Source organism: Panicum hallii, chromosome 8, assembly GCF_002211085.1.
Source record: "Panicum hallii strain FIL2 chromosome 8, PHallii_v3.1, whole genome shotgun sequence".
NCBI classification, from domain to species: Eukaryota; Viridiplantae; Streptophyta; class Magnoliopsida; order Poales; family Poaceae; genus Panicum; species Panicum hallii.
Window position 1 is genome coordinate 17,047,251 of NC_038049.1, and position 18,264 is coordinate 17,065,514.

An 18,264-nucleotide genomic window follows, 5' to 3' on the forward strand; every position below is an offset into this window, starting at 1 on the left:
ATTCCTTTTAGGGGGGAAGGTTGTGACACCCTAGGTGTCAAATAGATCAAACCAATTGAAATAATGTTTGCTGTGTGTGTGAAATTGTGTGGAAATCTAGCAAAGTTATGAAAGTAAGGGTAATTGTGTAAATTGATGAAAGTATAAGTCCTTTTGTGTAAAGTAGTTGAAGTATAAAAGTAATATCCAAAAATTACCAAGGATCAAAGTGAAAAAGGTGAAAGTAATCATTACCAGCCTTAAATGCTTGCAAATAAGCCCCAAAAGTTATAAGATTTGTATTACTAGGGCAAAACTTATGTAAAGTTTAACTTGAGTGCAAAATGGTGGAATAAAATTTTGTACTTTAAGTTTCTGAACTTGAGCCCTAAAGTAAAGTTATAGGTTTTGAAAAGTTCTACAACTTTCATTTTGATCATTTTCTCATTAGAGCTCTGGATCAGTGGAGAATTTCAGTTTACAATGCAGTCCCTGAAGTTTTTGCAATTTTCAACAAAGTCCCTCGGACCTCCTCCTCTCTTCTTCCTCCTCTGGCAACTCCTCTGCTTTGAAGTTTAGATGAGGGATTATGACTTTGGAAAGATCTGATCCAGGAAAACCGATCATAACGGATTTCTGAAACGGCCAGATCGGTTTTAAGTATGTAATCTGAGTTAGGAGTTGTATTTTATCTGATATAAAATTTGTTAGGGTTTCAACTCCTAATGGCGTAAGACTTCCAATCTCTAAATATAAATATAAAGGGCTACAGCCAATTCAGGGTATCCAATCGATCAAACACTAACCTAGCTTTTCTAACCCCATACAATTGTTCTTCATTTTGTCTCTACGGTATTTGAGGATGCTCTCGGTGTTTTGCTAACCCTAAAACAACTCAAGGTGCGCCTACTCCAACGGGATCCCTCTCGGGCTAGCGTACATCGGATCTTCATCGGGCACCCCGATGAAACCGGCCTCGTCGGCTTACCGAACCAGTTTGATTGGTTTCCGCAGCAGCGCTGCAAGATACGCCCCCATCATGATGTGGGTGACGTGCTCAGGTACCACCAGAGTTGATTTTACCAAAGTTGATTTGCGTAGTGGGTACCACCAGATTCGTATGAAATTGGGAGATGAATGGAAAACTACTTTTAAAACTAAGTTCGGGTTATATGCGTGGCTAGCCATGCCTTTTGGGTTAACTAATGCATCTAGTACTTTCATGAGATTAATGAACGAGATTCTGCGTGCTTTCATTGAAAAATTTGTTGTCGTCTACTTTGATGATATATTGATTTACAGCAAATCTATGGAGGCACATCTTGATCATTTACGTGCTGTTTTTAATGCTTTACGTGATGCATGTTTATTTGGTAACCTTGAGAAGTGCATATTTTGCGCAGATCAAGTATCTTTTCTTGGCTATATCATTACTCTACAGGGAATTGAAGTTGATCAAGCCAAGATGGAAGCTATTCAGGGATAGCCTGTACCAAAGACCATCACACAGGTGCGGAGTTTTCTAGGACTTGCTAGGTTCTATCATCGCTTTGTGAAGGATTTTAGCACCATTGCTGCACCATTGAATGCGCTTACAAAGAAGGGGGTGCCTTCTTCTTAGGGCACCACACAAGAGAATGCGTTCACCATATTGCAAGATTAGTTGACACATGCACCTCTCTTCCAACTTTCTGATTTTAATAAGATCTTTGAGCTTGAATATGATGCTAGTGGAATTAGTTTGGGTGGTGTTTTGTTAAAAGATGGTAAACCTGTTACATATTTTAGTGAGAAATTGAGCGGACCTGTTCTGAATTATTCTACTTATGATAAGGAATTGTATGCTCTTGTGCGCACATTAGAAATATGGCAGTATTATTTGTAGCGCAAAGAGTTTGTTATACATTCTGATCATGAATCTTTGAAGCATATTTATAGTCAAGGAAAATTGAACCATAGACATGCTAAGTGGGTGGGTTGAATTTATTGAATCTTTTCCTTATGTTATCAAACACAAGAAAGGGAAAGAGAATGTCATTGCTGATGCTTTGTCTAGGCGATATACTTTGTTGACACCCATTGATTGCAAGATTTTTGGTTTGGACACAACTAAAACATAATATGTGAATGATGCTGATTTTAAGGATGTCTTGCTGCATTGTAAGGATGGAAAAGTATGGAACAAATTCGTTGTCAATGATGGGTTTGTGTTTAGAGCTAACAAGCTATGCATTTCAGCTAGCTCCGTTCATTTGTTGTTGTTACAGGAAGCGCATGGAGGTGGCTTGATGGAGTATTTTGGAGCAAAGAAGACAAATGATGTATTTGCTGATCATTTCTTTTGGCCAAAGATGAGAAGAGATATGGAGCGATTTGTTGCACGCTGCACTACATGTCAAAAAGCTAAGTCACGATTAGGACTTTGCCGGTTCCTTGTGCTCCTTGGGAGGTATTTCTATGGATTTCATGTTAGAATTACATAGAACTAGGAAGGGACGTGATAGCATTTTTGTGGTTGCGGATATATTTTATAAGATGACACACTTTATACCATGTCATAAAACTGATGCTGCTACACATGTTGCTAATTTGTTCTTTCGGGAAATTGTTCGTTTGCATGGTGTGCCAAAAACAATTATTTCTGATCGCGATGCCAAATTTATTAGCCACTTTTGGAGAACTTTATGAATAAAATTGGAAACTAAGCTTCTATTTTCTACCACTTGTCATCCCCAAACTAATGGTCAAACTGAAGTTGTTAATAGAACCTTGTCTACCATGTTTAGGGTTGTTTTAAAGAAGAATATTAAATTATGGGAAGAATGTTTTCCTCATGTTGAGTTTGCTTATAATCATTCCACGCATTCTACTATAAAGATGTGCCCATTTGAGATTGTTTATGGCTTGTTACCTCGTGCTCCTATTGGTTTAATGCCTTTGCCTAATTCTGAAAAATTAAACTTTGATGCTAAGCAACGTGCTGAACTGATGTTAAAACTGCATGAAACAACTAAAGAAAACATAGAGCGCATGAATTCTAAGTATAAGCTTGCTGGTGATAAAGGTAGAAAGCAATTGGTTTTTGAACCCGGTGAGTTGGTTTGGTTGCACTTGAGAAAGGATAGGTTTCCTGCTTTGCGAAAGTCTAAATTGATGGCTTGGGCTGATGGACCGTTTAAAAGTGCAAGAGCAAATTAACAATAATGCATACAAGCTAGACTTGCCTGTAGATTTTGGGGTTAGTCCTACATTTAACATTATGGATTTGAAGCCATATTTGGGAGAGTATGATGAGCTTGAGTTGAGGACGACTCAAATGCAAGAAAGGGAGGATGATGAGGATATCAACAACAACGATACATCCACACCTACACCAGCATCTTCTTCGCCAATACCACTTGATCCTATTACTCGCGCTCGTATTTAAGCTCAGGTTCATCAAATTTAAACAATGGAGACACGTGCACTCTTGTTTGACTTAGGAATAATGGAGTGGATCAAAAGGGAAGAGGCATCGCGCAGGCTGGATTCGGACAGCAGTACAGACACGACTTGTGACGGCTGCCACGACATCATCCGGACTCCATTTTGGGTGTTCAAGTACTTCCTGGAAATTTATCAAATCTACTTTCCAATGGATCTAGAATCACCTCCATATCTGTTCGGATTCATCCGCAATCGTCAATTTACTACAGAGTTTTTTTCGGCCCACGGTGCTGTGTCACCCTATTTTGGCCCAATGGACCATGTATCAAGTTGAGTCCGCGTCCTAGGGTTGGGATACGATCCCAGAACCCTTGTGGTCATTCTCCCACTTCCTTATAACCCTTAGCCGCCGCCAAAAACACTCGGGTTTTGTTAGATGCAAGTTTAGGTTTTGCTACTTCCTTGTAGGCGCGCGTGCTGATGCAGCCACCCGTCCACTTGTTTTCGGAACCCCACCATATTTGAGATTTAGTTTGAGAACTTCAATTACATCTTGTATTTTAAGTACTTGTTCTACTTGTTCTTTCTAGTTCTTTGATTGCTTGCAGTACAAGTGCGCTAGTGGCCGGTGTGTCGCGCTTCATAAGATCGCGGCAACCATATGAGGTGGTGTATCGGTTGCTAAGGCGCAATATTCTTGGAAGGCTGTAGTCGGACTGTGAACGTCGTCTCCTCCATCAATCGAGTTATCCCATGCCTCTTATCGAAAGATCAGGAACAAACCCTAGCGGGTTCACATCAGATGATTTTTCCTTTCCTAAAGAAAAAGGTGGTCTGGGTGTCCCTAATTTGGCTAAGAAAAATGTGAGCCTCCTCAAGAAGTTTCTCTTTAAATTTCACAGAGATGTAGTATTTTCCTATAACACCACGTTTGATACTTTTGTAAATGAAAAAAAGCATGCTAAAATACTGCGATATTACAAAGAAGATCGTAAGCAAGACCAGATGTTGAGACACCCCGCTGATGGTTCCAGTGGAGAAAAGTAGATAGAACATTCCTAATGTTTGCAGATGATGCAAGGAACATAAGATTTAGCTTAAGTACGGATGATATGAATCCTTTCGGTGAAATGAGCAGCGGTCTTAGTACTTGGCATATCACACTTTGTATATACAACCTTTCTCCTTGGTTGTGCACGAAGCGGAAGTTCATTATTTTCGGTACATACAGACAGGGGTACCTCCTGCTAGGGTGTCCAGGCCCTTGGCGTCTCATAATCCAATAATCTCCCCCTCGCCTTATAGGTGACGTGGCACATTGCCCGGGCCTGACAGCTGGGACCACGGTCTCCGGACCCTCCCCGAGCTCTAAGAGGTCCGGGGCCCCTGCGCACCCAGGAGGGCAGGAGGGCTCTCGGGTTGCCCCCGCGGACCCGAACTCCCCAGGGGGTCCGGGGCCGCTACGTGTGATGGCCGGACCATCACGGGCCAGACTGCTTCAACCGGCCTCGGAGGGCCCGGACTCCCCTCCCCCCGGGAAGGGGTCCGGTGCCGCCACGTGCCGTCCTGTAGAGGGAGCGGGGCTGGCCCTGCCACGTGCCTCCGGCTGAAGCCCTTCGCGGGTCTCCAACCCACCTACTAGCATTAAATGCGGTAGCTGGGCTGGGCGCGCCCAAGTCAAAAAGAGCAGCCTGCCACTGACGCACGGGGTAGGTAGACTGACACCACGGTAAGCCCGCCTGTTACCAAGGTGGCGCGTCGTATCACCGTGCACAGTGCGCATACTGCGCACGGTCCCGTCACGGCGCTGCGCGCGTGATGATGGCCTGTAGTAGGCGGGCCACGGTGTGCGCTGTAACAGTGCGCATGCCGCTGGTCAGCGCGTTTTCACCACCTGACAGGAGGTCCTATCCCAACAGAGACAGTACGGCTTCACTGTTGGACAACGCTGACACCGGATACTGTGCAAGACAAGGCTGTACACGGCCGTATCCTGACTGTGGATACGCACATCAACTTCCCGATAGAGAGGACTACGGAGAGGAGCTCGAGGAGATGACCTCCATATCTCTCGCAGAACAGCTCTTGTTGGCCGGGCCCACCTGTCGGGGCCCCGCTCAGTGTAAGCACTCCCCTTGGACTATAAAAGGTAGAGTGCACTCGTTAGAACACAAGGTCAGATACACAAGCTCTAGTCCAGGCTAAGTTCCTCTCAGGGCTCTCACAGTCAATACGACACCAAAGTGGACGTAGGGTATTACGCTCCGGCGGCCCGAACCACTCTAAAACCTCGCGTCTTTCCTGTGTTCATCCGCCTACCGATCGAGCGCTCCTAAATCCCCTCCAAACCCATCCTTAACTAGGATTAGGCGGGTGCTTTCCGCCACCCGGCTGGAGAATTCCTCCGACATTTGGCGCGCCAGGTAGGGGGATTAGTTTTGGTTCGTGCTTGGTCAAAGTGCAAGGCCACGATGGCACAGGAATATGGTCATCACGACCTCTTGATTGGAGAAGAAGTGGCGTCCACGACGCCACACGCTTCGCGCCGTCCCCCTCCAGGACGGCTCCGCGTGCTGCTCCACAGTGTGCGGCGGAGCGGGCCTCGGTGGCCCAATCGGTGCCCGCACCGAGCGGGCCCCTCATGGCAGCCAGGGAGTTGCTCCGCAACCCCCCTGGTGAGGCGGCGTCGCCAGACGCGCACAGACAATGGCGTGACGACGTTGACCGCCTCCTCAACCTGGCACAGGCTTCCCCAAGCTCAGCGGGGGGTCTGTATCCAGGCAGCGCCGTCGCCCGGGCGGCGCATCCGGTTCTGTGCACTCACCATCAGTGAGGAGTGCACGGACCGAGGACCTCCGGGCGGAGCTCAACCGCAGACATGCGGGAGAGGATGCCAGGCTCTCCATCGAGCGAGCACGTAACCGACGGCTCAACATTGAGGGTCGGGACCTTGCGCCCGAGCTCGATGCAGCTGCGGCCAGGCCGCAAGGACTCCCCCAGGCGCCGGTGTCGGGCGTGGGCTGCGCAGCGCTTGCAGACCACCTTCGCGTGGTTGCCTGGCCGTCCAAGTTTCGGCCTCACCTGCCGGAAAAATATGACGGGTCCACCAACCCGTCAGAGTTCCTGCAGGTCTACATCACCGCCATCACGGCGGCTGGAGGGAACGAAGCTGTAATGGCAAGTTACTTTCATGTAGCCTTGACTGGGCCAGCCCGGACCTGGCTCATGAACCTTACCCCGGGATCCATCCAGTCCTGGGGTGAGCTCTGCGCACAGTTCACGGCGAACTTCGCCAGTGCGTACCAGCAGCACGGCGTGGAGGCCCACCTCCACGCCGTGAGGCAACAGCCCGGGGAAACCCTCCGGGCCTTCATCTCCCACTTCACCAAGGTACGTGGAACTATCCCACGTATCTCCGATGCATCTATTATCACGGCTTTCCGACAGGGGGTCCGAGACGAAAAGATGCTAGAGAAGCTGGCGACCCACCAGGTGGAAGCCGTCACCACCCTGTTCGCTCTGGCGGATAAGTGCGCCCGGGCTGCAGAAGGCCGTGCATGGCACTCTGCAACCCAAGCAGGACCTGCTCAAACGAGTGGGCCCAGTGTCGCTGCCCCTGGCAGCGGCAAGAAGAAGAACAAGAAGAACCGAGGCTTCGACAAGTCACGGATTGGGGGTCCGGCCGTTGCAGCAGCGACGACCGGGGGCCAGAACTCCCGTGGCAAGCGCCCACGACAGCAGCGCACCGACCCCGGGTCGTGTCCTGTCCATCCTGGGGCTCGCCACAGCGCCGCTGAGTGCCACGAGATCCAGAAGCTCGCGGAGCGCCTCAGCAAGAGGCGTGACCAAGCCTCCAAGGAAGGCTCCTCCCCTCCACGGCGGTCCGGCAAGGAAAAAGCCTCCGATGCCGACGCAGCTGCCACAGAGAGGGAGTTGGGGTTTCAAACCCCCAATAAAGACCTCAAGGGACTTTTCCAGCAGTCCGATTCCGAGTCCGGCGGGGACGAGCGCCGCAAGAAGCTGTACGTTATGTACGGCGGCAGTTCGGAGCTCGTCTCCCGGCGGGACGTCAAGGCCCTTCGCCGGGAGGTCCTCTCGGTGAAGCCAGGGGTGCCGAGGGCGGCGCCCCACCAGCGGTGGAAGGGCACCACCATTTCCTTTGGGCCGTCTGATTGCCCAGAGAACATGGCGGGTGCTGGAGTGCTGCCGCTCATTACGGCACCCACCATCGCCAATGTTCGCCTTCACCATGTGCTGATCGATGGAGGCGCCGGCCTCAGCGTCATCAGCTATGCAGCATTCAAGCACCTGCAGATCTCGAAGTCCAAGCTGGCTCCATCACGCCCATTCTCAGGAGTGGGCCCGGATCCCGTGTACTCGGTGGGGACCATCACCCTACCGGTTACATTCGGGACGGAGGACAATTTCCGTACCGAGAACGTGCAGTTCGAGGTTGCGGAAGTTAACCTCCCCTTCAATGCCATCATCGGCAGACCGGCCCTGTACCGGTTCATGGCCGTCGCCCATTACGGGTACCCGGTCCTAAAGATGCCTTCTCCGGCAGGTGTCCTCACCGTCCAGAGCGATCGTGCCGCCACCGTGGTGGCGGTCGAAAAGCTCCATGCGCTGGCCACAGGACTTTCCCCTGCAGCTGGCGCCCAGGGGTCCGACCCCTCGACCTTACGTGCCAAGGCTCTGGCCAAGGCACCGAAGGTCCGCCCGTCCGACACGGACGATGTTCCCGTGAAGACCGTCCAGGTCGGAACGGAGACCTCCCAGACCACCCGCATTGGTGGCAACCTGGGAGAGAAATAGGAAAGCGCGCTCATCGCCTTCCTCCGGGCAAATGTTGATGTGTTCGCCTGGGAACCGTCACAAATGCCCGGGATCCCTAGGGAGGTGATTGAGCATCATCTGAAGATCCACCCTGATGCCAGGCCGGTCCGGCAGAAGCCACGCAAGCAGCCCATCGAGCGGCAAAACTTCATCCGTGAAGAGGTCCGCAAACTGCTGCTGGCTGGCTTCATCGAGGAGGTCTGCCATCCTGTATGGTTGGCCAATCCAGTCGTGGTCCCAAAGGCCAACGGGAAGCTTCGGATGTGCATCGACTACACCAATCTTAATAAGGCATGTCCAAAAGACCCTTATCCACTCCCGCGTATAGATCAGATTGTAGACTCCACCTCCGGGTGTGATTTGCTGTCCTTCATAGATGCCTATTCTGGTTTTCATCAAATCAAAATGGCTAGAGATGATAGGAAGCACACAGCTTTTGTAACAGTGGACGGTCTTTATTGTTATATAGTGATGCCTTATGGATTGCTCAATGCTCTACCCACCTTTGCTCGTGCAATGAACATCACTCTAGGTGATTTGGTTAGAAATATAGTTGAAGTGTATGTCGATGACATCGTTGTCAAGACTAGAGAGTCGAATTCCCTCTTAGAAAATCTAGCTCAAGTCTTCGACAAGCTACGAGTGACTTCCACCAAGCTTAACCCCGAGAAGTGCGTCTTCGGCGTATCGGCGGGGAAGCTCCTTGGTTTCCTGGTCTCCCACCGGGGGATCGAAGCCAACCCGGATAAGGTCCGGGCAATCGAGGCAATGAGGCCCCCTGCACGCCTCAAAGATGTACAGAGGTTGACGGGGTCCCTTGCAGCCCTCAGCCGCTTCATTTCGAGGCTGGCGGAGAGGGCACTTCCCTTCTTCAAGTTGATGAGGTGGTCCGGCCCATTCGCATGGACCGAAGAGGCAGAACGTGCCTTCCAAGAGATGAAGCAGTACCTTACCTCCTTGCCGCTCCTGGTCGCTCCGGACCCAGGTGAGACACTGTTTCTTTATCTTGCAGCTACGACCGAAGTGATCAGCATGGTGCTGGTCACCGAGAGGTCCGAGCCTCTCCCGCAGGGGGTCTCCGTGGACCCCCCTGCAGGAGAAGGAGGTCCGGCCTCCGCCACTCCAGCAACTGGTCCTACTTCGGAGGGTCCGGCCGGGTCCCGACCCGGAGAAGCGCTAAGCAACCTGGGGGCCGACGGGTCCCCAGCTCAAGCTGAAGGATCCAGTCCACCTGGCAGAGTCAGGACCGTCCAGAAGCCGGTCTACTACGTCAGTGAGGTTCTTCATGAGGCAAAGGCCAGGTATGCTGAGACGCATAAGCTCCTTTATGCTATACTTGTTGCGTCCAGGAAGCTCCGCCACTACTTTCAGGCCCACAGGATTGTGGTGGTGACCTCCTACCCATTGAGGGCCATCCTCCACAACTCCAACACCACAGGCAACATCGCCAAGTGGGTAGCAGAGCTCGCTGGGTTCCAGCTCGACTTCCAGCCGCGCCATGCCATCAAGAGCCAGATCCTTACTGACTTCATCGCGGAATGGACGCCTACACCAAGCGTCTTCGGAGGTCCGGACCAAGGGACGGATCCCCCGCGTCCGGAAGTCAGGACTCCAGCCTTCACCGGACCTCACTGGACCCTCTTCTTTGACGGGTCCGCCCGCAGCAAGACGGCCGGGGCTGGCGTAGTCCTCATCGACCCACGTGGCGAGCAGTTGAAGTACATGGTGCATCTCGATTTTGAGGCCACCAACAACATGGCGGAGTATGAGGCCTTAATCTTTGGGCTCACGGCGGCTCTGTCCCTGGGGGTCCGGGAGCTCCTGGTCAAAGGGGACTCCCAACTCGTCATCAGGCAAGTCCGGGGGGAGTGTTGCTGCAACAACCCCCAGCTCGCAGCCTACCTCATTCATGTGAAGAGGCTGGAGAAGGACTTCGATGTGCTGGAACTGCAACATGTTCCACGCGAAGGCAATTCAGTAGCTGATGCACTCTCCGCGGGCGCATCGACTTAGGCGCCCGTGCCTGAGGGCGTCTTCCAGAGACGTCTGCTGAAGCCTTCCGCCCAGCCTGCCGACCTGGGCGAAGGGGGTCGGACTAGCACCTCGAAGCTAGCGGTCCCGGCGGCGCTCCATCCGTGGTGCCCGCCAAGGGTCGTGTGCTCCCTTGAGGGTCCCGAAGACCTCAGGGAGCCACGCCCAGTTTCTCTGGAAGGTCCCGATGCATGGATCTCTAAGGTCCGGGACTACCTGAAAGATAATTACCTTCCTGAAGATCAAGCATCTGCTGAGCGCATTGTCCGGATGGCTAAGCGATACACAGTGGTAGAAGGGGATCTCTACCGCCGTGGCGCCAACGGCGTCCTCATGCGGTGCATCACCCAGGAAGAGGGCCGCGACTTGCTTGTGGAGATCCATGGAGGTGAGTGCGGAAGTCATTCTTCATCCCGCACGCTGGTTGGTAAAGCTTTCCGGCATGGCTTTTACTAGCCGACAGCGCTCCAGGATGCAGCTGAGCTGGTAAGGTCCTGCAAAGCGTGCCAGTTCCATACAAAGCAGATTCACACTCCACCTCAGACACTGCAGATGATTCCTCCCTCTTAGCCCTTTGCCGTGTGGGGGCTGGATATCTTGGGACCTTTCCCTAGGGCCGTCGGCGGGTACCGGTACCTCTATGTCGCCATTTATAAATTCACTAAGTGGCCAGAGGCAACCCCAGTGGTCAACATCACCAAGGCGTCAGCAACTGCTTTTCTTAGGTCAATTGCGTGCCGGTTCGGGGTCCCGAACCGGGTCATTACTGACAATGGGACTCAGTTCACGAGCCAGTACTTCCAGGAGTACTGTGAGGATATGGGCATCCAGCTCTGTTTCGCCTCAGTGGCGCACCCTAGGAGCAATGGCCAAGTTGAGCGGGCCAACGCTGAGATCCTCAGAGGGCTCAAGATCCGGACCTACTGTGATCTTGAGAAGCATGGCGCAAGGTGGATCGAAGAGCTTCCGAGTGTGTTATGGGGGAACCGGACCACACCCAGCCGCGCAACAGGGGAGACCCCTTTCTTCCTGGTTTACGGGGCCGAAGCGTGCCTTCCCCCGGAGATCACCATGGGCTCTCTGCGAGTCCGGTTTTTTGATGAGGAAATGCAGGAACAGGAGCGTCGCCAAGACGTGGACCTCGTTGATGAGCGCAAATGGCGAGCAGCAGTCCAAAACGCACGGTACCACCAAGCGCTCCGGTGCTACCACCAACGGCTCGTGCGTAGTAGGGAGCTCCGGGTCGGGGACCTAGTCCTAAGGCGAATCCTAAACCGAGAGGGCATGCACAAACTCTCCCCCAGTTGGGAGGGGCCCTTCAAAGTAACAAAGGTGTGCCGACCCGGGTCTGTTCGTCTGGCTGCGGAGGATGGTATGCAACTGCCCAATCCGTGGAACATTGAGCACCTCCGTAAGTTCTATCCCTAGGACCTGGTTGAGAGGAAATTTTTCCTTTGTAATTGGTAGCATCGCCGTGCGGACCAGGGCGGTAGAGGTCCGCCCTCGTAAACCCGGCCCCTGGCGTACATCGCACAACTCTTCTGTACCAATTCATTAAGGAAAAATTTGTTCTCAAATGCGTCCTTGAAGTCTATGCGATTCTATATTTTTTTCGCTTCTTGTTACGCTAACCCCCCACGTGTTCTTCACGTCTGTGTTGTGCCTAAAGCCTCCCTTGAGTTGCTACGCTACGTCTCTGCCTCGGACCTCTGTTTCGCAGGAGAGAAGGAACCGGACCCCTGGGAACTGGCTTCAGGGGGACGTGCTCGCCCTCTGCTGGGGTCCAGGGTCGTGTAGCCGCTTAGCCTGGTTCCGTACCCTAAGCCTACACACTCTGCCCCCCTAGGGTGGGTACCGTCGTACCTTGAACCATGGACCCAGGGGCCGGGACCCCTTTTAATCCCCGAACATAGGTCCTAGTGCTCTGGCTTGCTACGCAACTTAGGAGGCCTTCGCTGGCCAGACTGAGAACCCATGGGGATGTCCACTAAGCGTCGATCCTAAGTCATGTGCAGGGCCTCGGCTCTATGGCAGCTAGTCCCGACCTATCGCGACTACCTCCCAGGGGGCCATGGGACCTCGGTGTGCTCAAGAACACTTTGCAGATCGACAATCAGGAAACCAGCTAAGTTTTTCGCAAAAAGTAGACACATTAAATACTTAAACGTATTACTGATAATGTGCACAACATTATAAAGTTATCTTACAACAACAAAAGTTATGTTACAAAAGAAATAACAAAAAGATACTAGCACTACTGCTCTGGTGGTCCGGAGGCACTCCCACTCCCTGCAGGTTCGGGACGTCGCCGGAATCGGGCCGCGACCATGTCGACCGCCTCCTGGACCCCTTCTCGCGCGGCGGCCGCTGTCGTCCGGAGGGGTCCGACCAGGATGGGAGTCAGCTGGACGGCGGGGTCATGGCTCCGGAAGCTGGTGAGGATGTACTCCGCCATCTCCCGAGCGACTGCTCGTCCCTCTGTCTCCAGGAAGTCTTATATGCCGGCCTCCACGTCCTGTAGCCGTCTGGCGGTGGAGTCCAACAGCTGGAGTGCGGCGCCAAACGGTGAAGGAGCCTCCGGCACCCAGATGGGGTTGGCTCCGAGTGCTTCCAGCAGAGGGTTCACGGCACCGACCCATCTGGTCAACCGGTCGATGCCGGCACTCCGCTCCGCCAGGAGTCCCTCCACCTTGGCCTCCCTCTCCTGGAGTGCCGCCTCGCGTTCCTGGAGCCTCCGGTTCCCGGCTGCCAGCTCCTCCTCCACGGCCTCTTCCCGCTTCTGGAGCTCCTGGAGCCGGGCCACCTCCTCTGCTTCGCGGGCGGCCAGCCATTCTTCTTTCTTTGCTGCCGCCGCCGCCAAATCTGCGAGGGCGGACTTTTCCGCCTCGACCGCTGCCGACGCCTTCCTGGCCTGAGCCGCCAGCTTCCGGGTGGTCCGCTCCCTGTCTGCTACCGCCTGCTTCATCTCCTCCACGGCGATCAGCCCCTTAAGGGCTTCCGCTTCCCGCCGCGTGGCCGCCTTCTCCCGCTGGAGCGCCGCTGCCTCCCGGTCGCGGGCCTGCTCCAGCTCCTCCCGTAGGAGCTCGCGCCCCAGCACTAGCTTGGCGCGCTCCTCGGCGTAGCGGGCGGAGACGGCGTTGATGTGGTCCCCCAGGCGGACCTCCCAGTCGGAGAGCCGCTGGCGCTCCGCCTCCAGCTTCTCCCACTCCCGGCGCATGCTAGCCTCTAGCTCCTGTTGAGCTTGCTGGCATTTGGCTATGAGCCGGGGTAGCGGGACCTCCGCTGTGCTCGGGAGGAGGTGCCTTCCCAGCACCACCTCCGGTTCCTCCTCTGCCGGTGGGGCGGCGCTGCTGGCAACTTCAGCGACCTCCGGTGCTGCTGCCTCTGCTGGCTCTGGTGCCGCCGCCTCTGTCGCCTCTGGTGCAGCCACCTCCGCTGCCTCCGGTGCCGCGACCTCCACCACCTCCGCTGCCTCTGGTGCTGCAGCCTCCGTCGTGGCAGCGGCCCCCTCTGCTGCTAGCTCAGTTGGAGAGGGCCCGACCTCGACACCCGGCTCTGTTGCCGATGCCTCGGTCGTCGCAGCGGGTCTGGTGCCCCCCTCCTGGGGGGCAGCTTCGGGTCGTGGCGGTGTGGTGGCCTCCGGCTCCGGGCCCATGGGTCCGGGGGCTTCTGGAGTTGTTTCAGGCAGGGGTCCTGCTGGGGTCGGCGCCGAGGGTCCCAACGTTGGCTGGGGGCCGGTTCCCCCAGTTGGTGCGTCTGAAGATTGCGGCCTGTCGTATCACCTGTATGGTTAAGGACCAGAAGCCAAGAAAGAAAATGAAAAACCTTGTCAAAACTACTTATGGGAAGTCGCACCATTCCCATCTGCCCCGGGCAGCCGGGGGGACCTTTTTCTCTGTCAAGGACCCCCCGGACCTCTGGTGTTGGTCTCCGGCCGCTGATGCTTCTGGAGGCAGGGGTGGGGCTTGCGACCTCTGCCCTGTTGGTGGCAGTGGTGGTGTCGTCGGCCGCCGTGTCGGTGGTGGTGGTGGAGGAGTTTGCTGCCTCGAAGGAGGCCGTCGCGCCTCCTCCGGTCTCCTCGCCGGCTGCTGTTGTCGTGGCGGGGGTGGTGGAGCTCTGCTCTGCTCCTCTGCCCCCGCCGTCCTCTGGCGTTTGGGCGCCGGCTCCCCGACAAAGGAGCCGTCGCCACGCTGGAGCCTCCGGGATTTCGACCCCTCCGAATGGTCCTTCTGCCGGTGCTCTGGCACCGGCGCCTTCTCCTTTCCTTTCCCGCCGGGAGCCGGACCTCCGGGTCCCGGCTCCCCGGCACCTTCGCTGGGGCGTTGCTGGCGGACTGGAGAGGCGCCAGGGATCTGGAGCCCACGGTTGGGGTCTCCTCCCAGCTGCCGGACCGCCAGGCCGCCCTCGTCCAGGGTCGGCATCGACGCCAGGACTGATGACCGCAATGCCTGGTCCTCGCACAGGGCCTTGACCCCGCTCGGGAGGACCAAGGACTCTGGGATGAACACCTCGCCGGTCATCGCCCGGAGCGCCGCCTCTAGCTCCGTCCTGGTGAAGTCGCCACCGGGCCCGCGTGCGATCCTGCAGCAATCATTTAGTCCCATGTACACATAGGCCATCCGGTACCGCTGCTGCAGGGGGACGATGCGCCGCTTCAGGAAGTCGCCCAGCACCATCATGGAAGTCAGGCCGCTCCTTGCCAGCTTCTTGATCCGGTACAGTACCGGGTCGAGTTCCGCTGGTATTGTTGGCCTGGCCTTCCAGGTGCTCCGGTCGCTCTGGGGACCCTCCGTTGGCAGCTCCAGGCGGTCGTGGGGCTCGACGGCCGCGATGACCCAGCCTTCACGCCAGTCCTCCCACTTGGAGCTGGAGAAGGTGGCGATGTAGGAGCCCGCCATCCCGTGCCGGAGCTGGAAGTAATAAGCGCTGATCTCGCCGCGCTTAGCCTTCCCGGTCCCAACCAGAGAGTAGAAATGTTTGAAGATGGTGGTGCAGGGGCGCACCCCCATGAACATCTCCATAAAGTGGGCGAAGATCACCACGAGGAGGACGGAGTGGGGGGTGAGATGATGAAGTTGGAGGCCGAACTCCTCCAGGAGCAGGAGGAAGAAGGAGGAGATCGGAGGAACCAACCCGCACATAATGTACGAATTGAAAAGGACGAACTCCCCCGCGGCAAGGTCGCGGAGGGGAATCTTGCCAGCCCTGACCTTCCCGGCGTATGCCGGCGCGGTCCACCCCAGAAGGCGCCGCACCGCGTCCAACTGATCCTGGCTCTGGAAGCGGCGCGGGAAAGGAAGCGAAGTCATGGTGATTGTTGGGGGTGGATTGCAAAGGAGCAGGGACGAGAAGGGAGCCGAGCGCAAGGAAACCGATCACGAGAAGGGATGCAGAGACGAAGGGGCGCTACAGTGTCTGCTGTTGGCAAGAGCAAAAAGGTAGCCGTTCCCCTCGGCGCATACCTTTTATGCAAAAAGCTGTTCCTCTCTTGCGTCCCGCGGCGACCGAGGAGAAGTCGAACGGTTGCCGGCACCAGCTTCCCCTCCTCTCACACTCTATGACCAGTGGGCTCGGGCCCACCAGTCATCGGCGTGGGTGCTGGAGGATCGAGGGAAAGGCGGAATCCGAACCGCCCGAGCCGCGCGACGGGCTCGAATAAGACAAGAATCTGAACCGTCTGACGCGCACAGTGCGCGCGGAGGACGGGCCCCTCGGGGATCCCGCTATGGGCGAAAGGACATCCATGCCCTTACCCGGCGGGAACGAGCTGTCCACCCGGCGTGAAGCTGGGACTTGGCCCCACCTGCGGGTTCATCCCTCACCCAAGGTGGGCCCGGGGGCCTCTGTCGGTACATACAGACAGGGGTACCTCCTGCTAGGGTGTCCAGGCCCTTGGCGTCTCATAATCCAATAATCTCCCCCTCGCCTTATGGGTGACGTGGCACATTGCCCGGGCCTGACAGCTGGGACCACGGTCTCCGGACCCTCCCCGAGCTCTAAGAAGTCCGGGGCCCCTGCGCACCCAGGAGGGCAGGAGGGCTCTCGGGTTGCCCCCGCGGACCCGGACTCCCCAGGGGGTCCGGGGCCACTACGTGTGATGGCCGGACCATCACGGGCCAGACTGCTTCAACCGGCCTCGGAGGGCCCGGACCCCCCTTCCCCCGGGAAGGGGTCCGGTGCCGCCACGTGCCGTCCTGTAGAGGGAGTGGGGCTGGCCCTGCCACGTGCCTCCGGCTGAAGGCCCTTCGCGGGTCTCCAACCCACCTACCAGCATTAAATGCGGTAGCTGGGCTGGGCGCGCCCAAGTCAAAAAGAGCGGCCTGCCACTGACGCACGGGGCAGGTAGACTGACACCACGGTAAGCCCGCCTGTTACCAAGGTGGCGCGTCGTATCACCGTGCACAGTGCGCATACTGCGCATGGTCCCGTCACGGCGCTGCGCGCGTGATGATGGCCTGTAGTAGGCGGGCCACGGCGTGCGCTGTAACAGTGCGCATGCCGCGGGTCAGCGCGTTTTCACCACCTGACAGGAGGTCCCGTCCCAACAGAGACAGCACGGCTTCACTGTTGGACAACGCTGACACAGGATACTGTGCAAGACAAGGCTGTACACGGCCGTATCCTGACTGTGGATACGCACATCAACTTCCCGATAGAGAGGACTACGGAGAGGAGCTCGAGGAGATGACCTCCATATCTCTCGCAGAACAGCTCCTGTTGGCCGGACCCACCTGTCGGGGCCCCGCTCAGTGTAAGCACTCCCCTTGGACTATAAAAGGGAGAGTGCACTCGTTAGAACACAAGGTCAGATACACAAGCTCTAGTCCAGGCTAAGTTCCTCTCAGGGCTCTCACAGTCAATACGACACCAAAGTGGACGTAGGGTATTACGCTCCGGCGGCCCGAACCACTCTAAAACCTCGCGTCTTTCCTGTGTTCATCCGCCTACCGATCGAGCGCTCCTAAATCCCCTCCAAACCCATCCTTAACTAGGATTAGGCGGGTGCTTTCCGCCACCCGGCTGGAGGATTCCTCCGACAATTATGATACAAGTGCTTATCCAAAGCCCAAAGCAATCCGGTAACAATATTGATGTGTATCTAAACTTATTGGTTGACAATCTTCTATTGTTGTGAAAAGGGTAGGCTGTTAGTACGTGGAATGCGCACAAACAAGAATATTTTAACCTATGTGCATTATTGTTCATAACCATCAAAGATTGTCCTGCACTTAGACGAAACTGACAACATATATCTGAAACACTTTCAAATGATTGTATGCCGGCCATTGTTGATTTCTTCCTGCCAAGCACCCATTAAGAAAGATGAGTCTGCATTATAATGGAAAGGCAGACCATCATACTATGCCAGGTACCGTTATGGAAAAGTTGTTTTTGAAATGGTCAAAGATATAAAATTAGTCTTTGTAAAAGGACTTGGTAGCAAAATAGTGCCAAGTGATAACGTCCATGCACCTCTATGGAAGAAAACGAGTTTAATTTGGGACCTACCTTATTGGAAAGTCTTAGAGGTCCAAAACGCAATTGACATGATGCACCTCATGAAGAATCTTTACATGAACATGTTAGTCTTCCTTGGTACGTATGGGAAGATAAAAGATACACCGTAAGTATGGCAAGATCTGAACTGTATGAAACAACAAGCTGCCCTACATCCATTAAATTGTGATAAAGGACGCCATGACTTACGTCATGCCTACTATAGTCTAAGTAAGGGAGAAGGGAAGTATGTTTGAATGTTTCAACAGTATCAATGTTTCAACAGCCTATTTCATGAATATAAGGAGATTACTAAATATGAAAGAGAAAAGTTTCGCACACCTAAAATCTCATGACTCTCACGTGCTGATGACACAGTTGTTTCATATCTATATTACTATAAATCTTTCTATCTATATCAATTTGTCTTCTATATCTATACCTATTTCTAAAGCACGTAAGGTTTCCACCTAAATTTTTGGTTGGTCCGCCCTG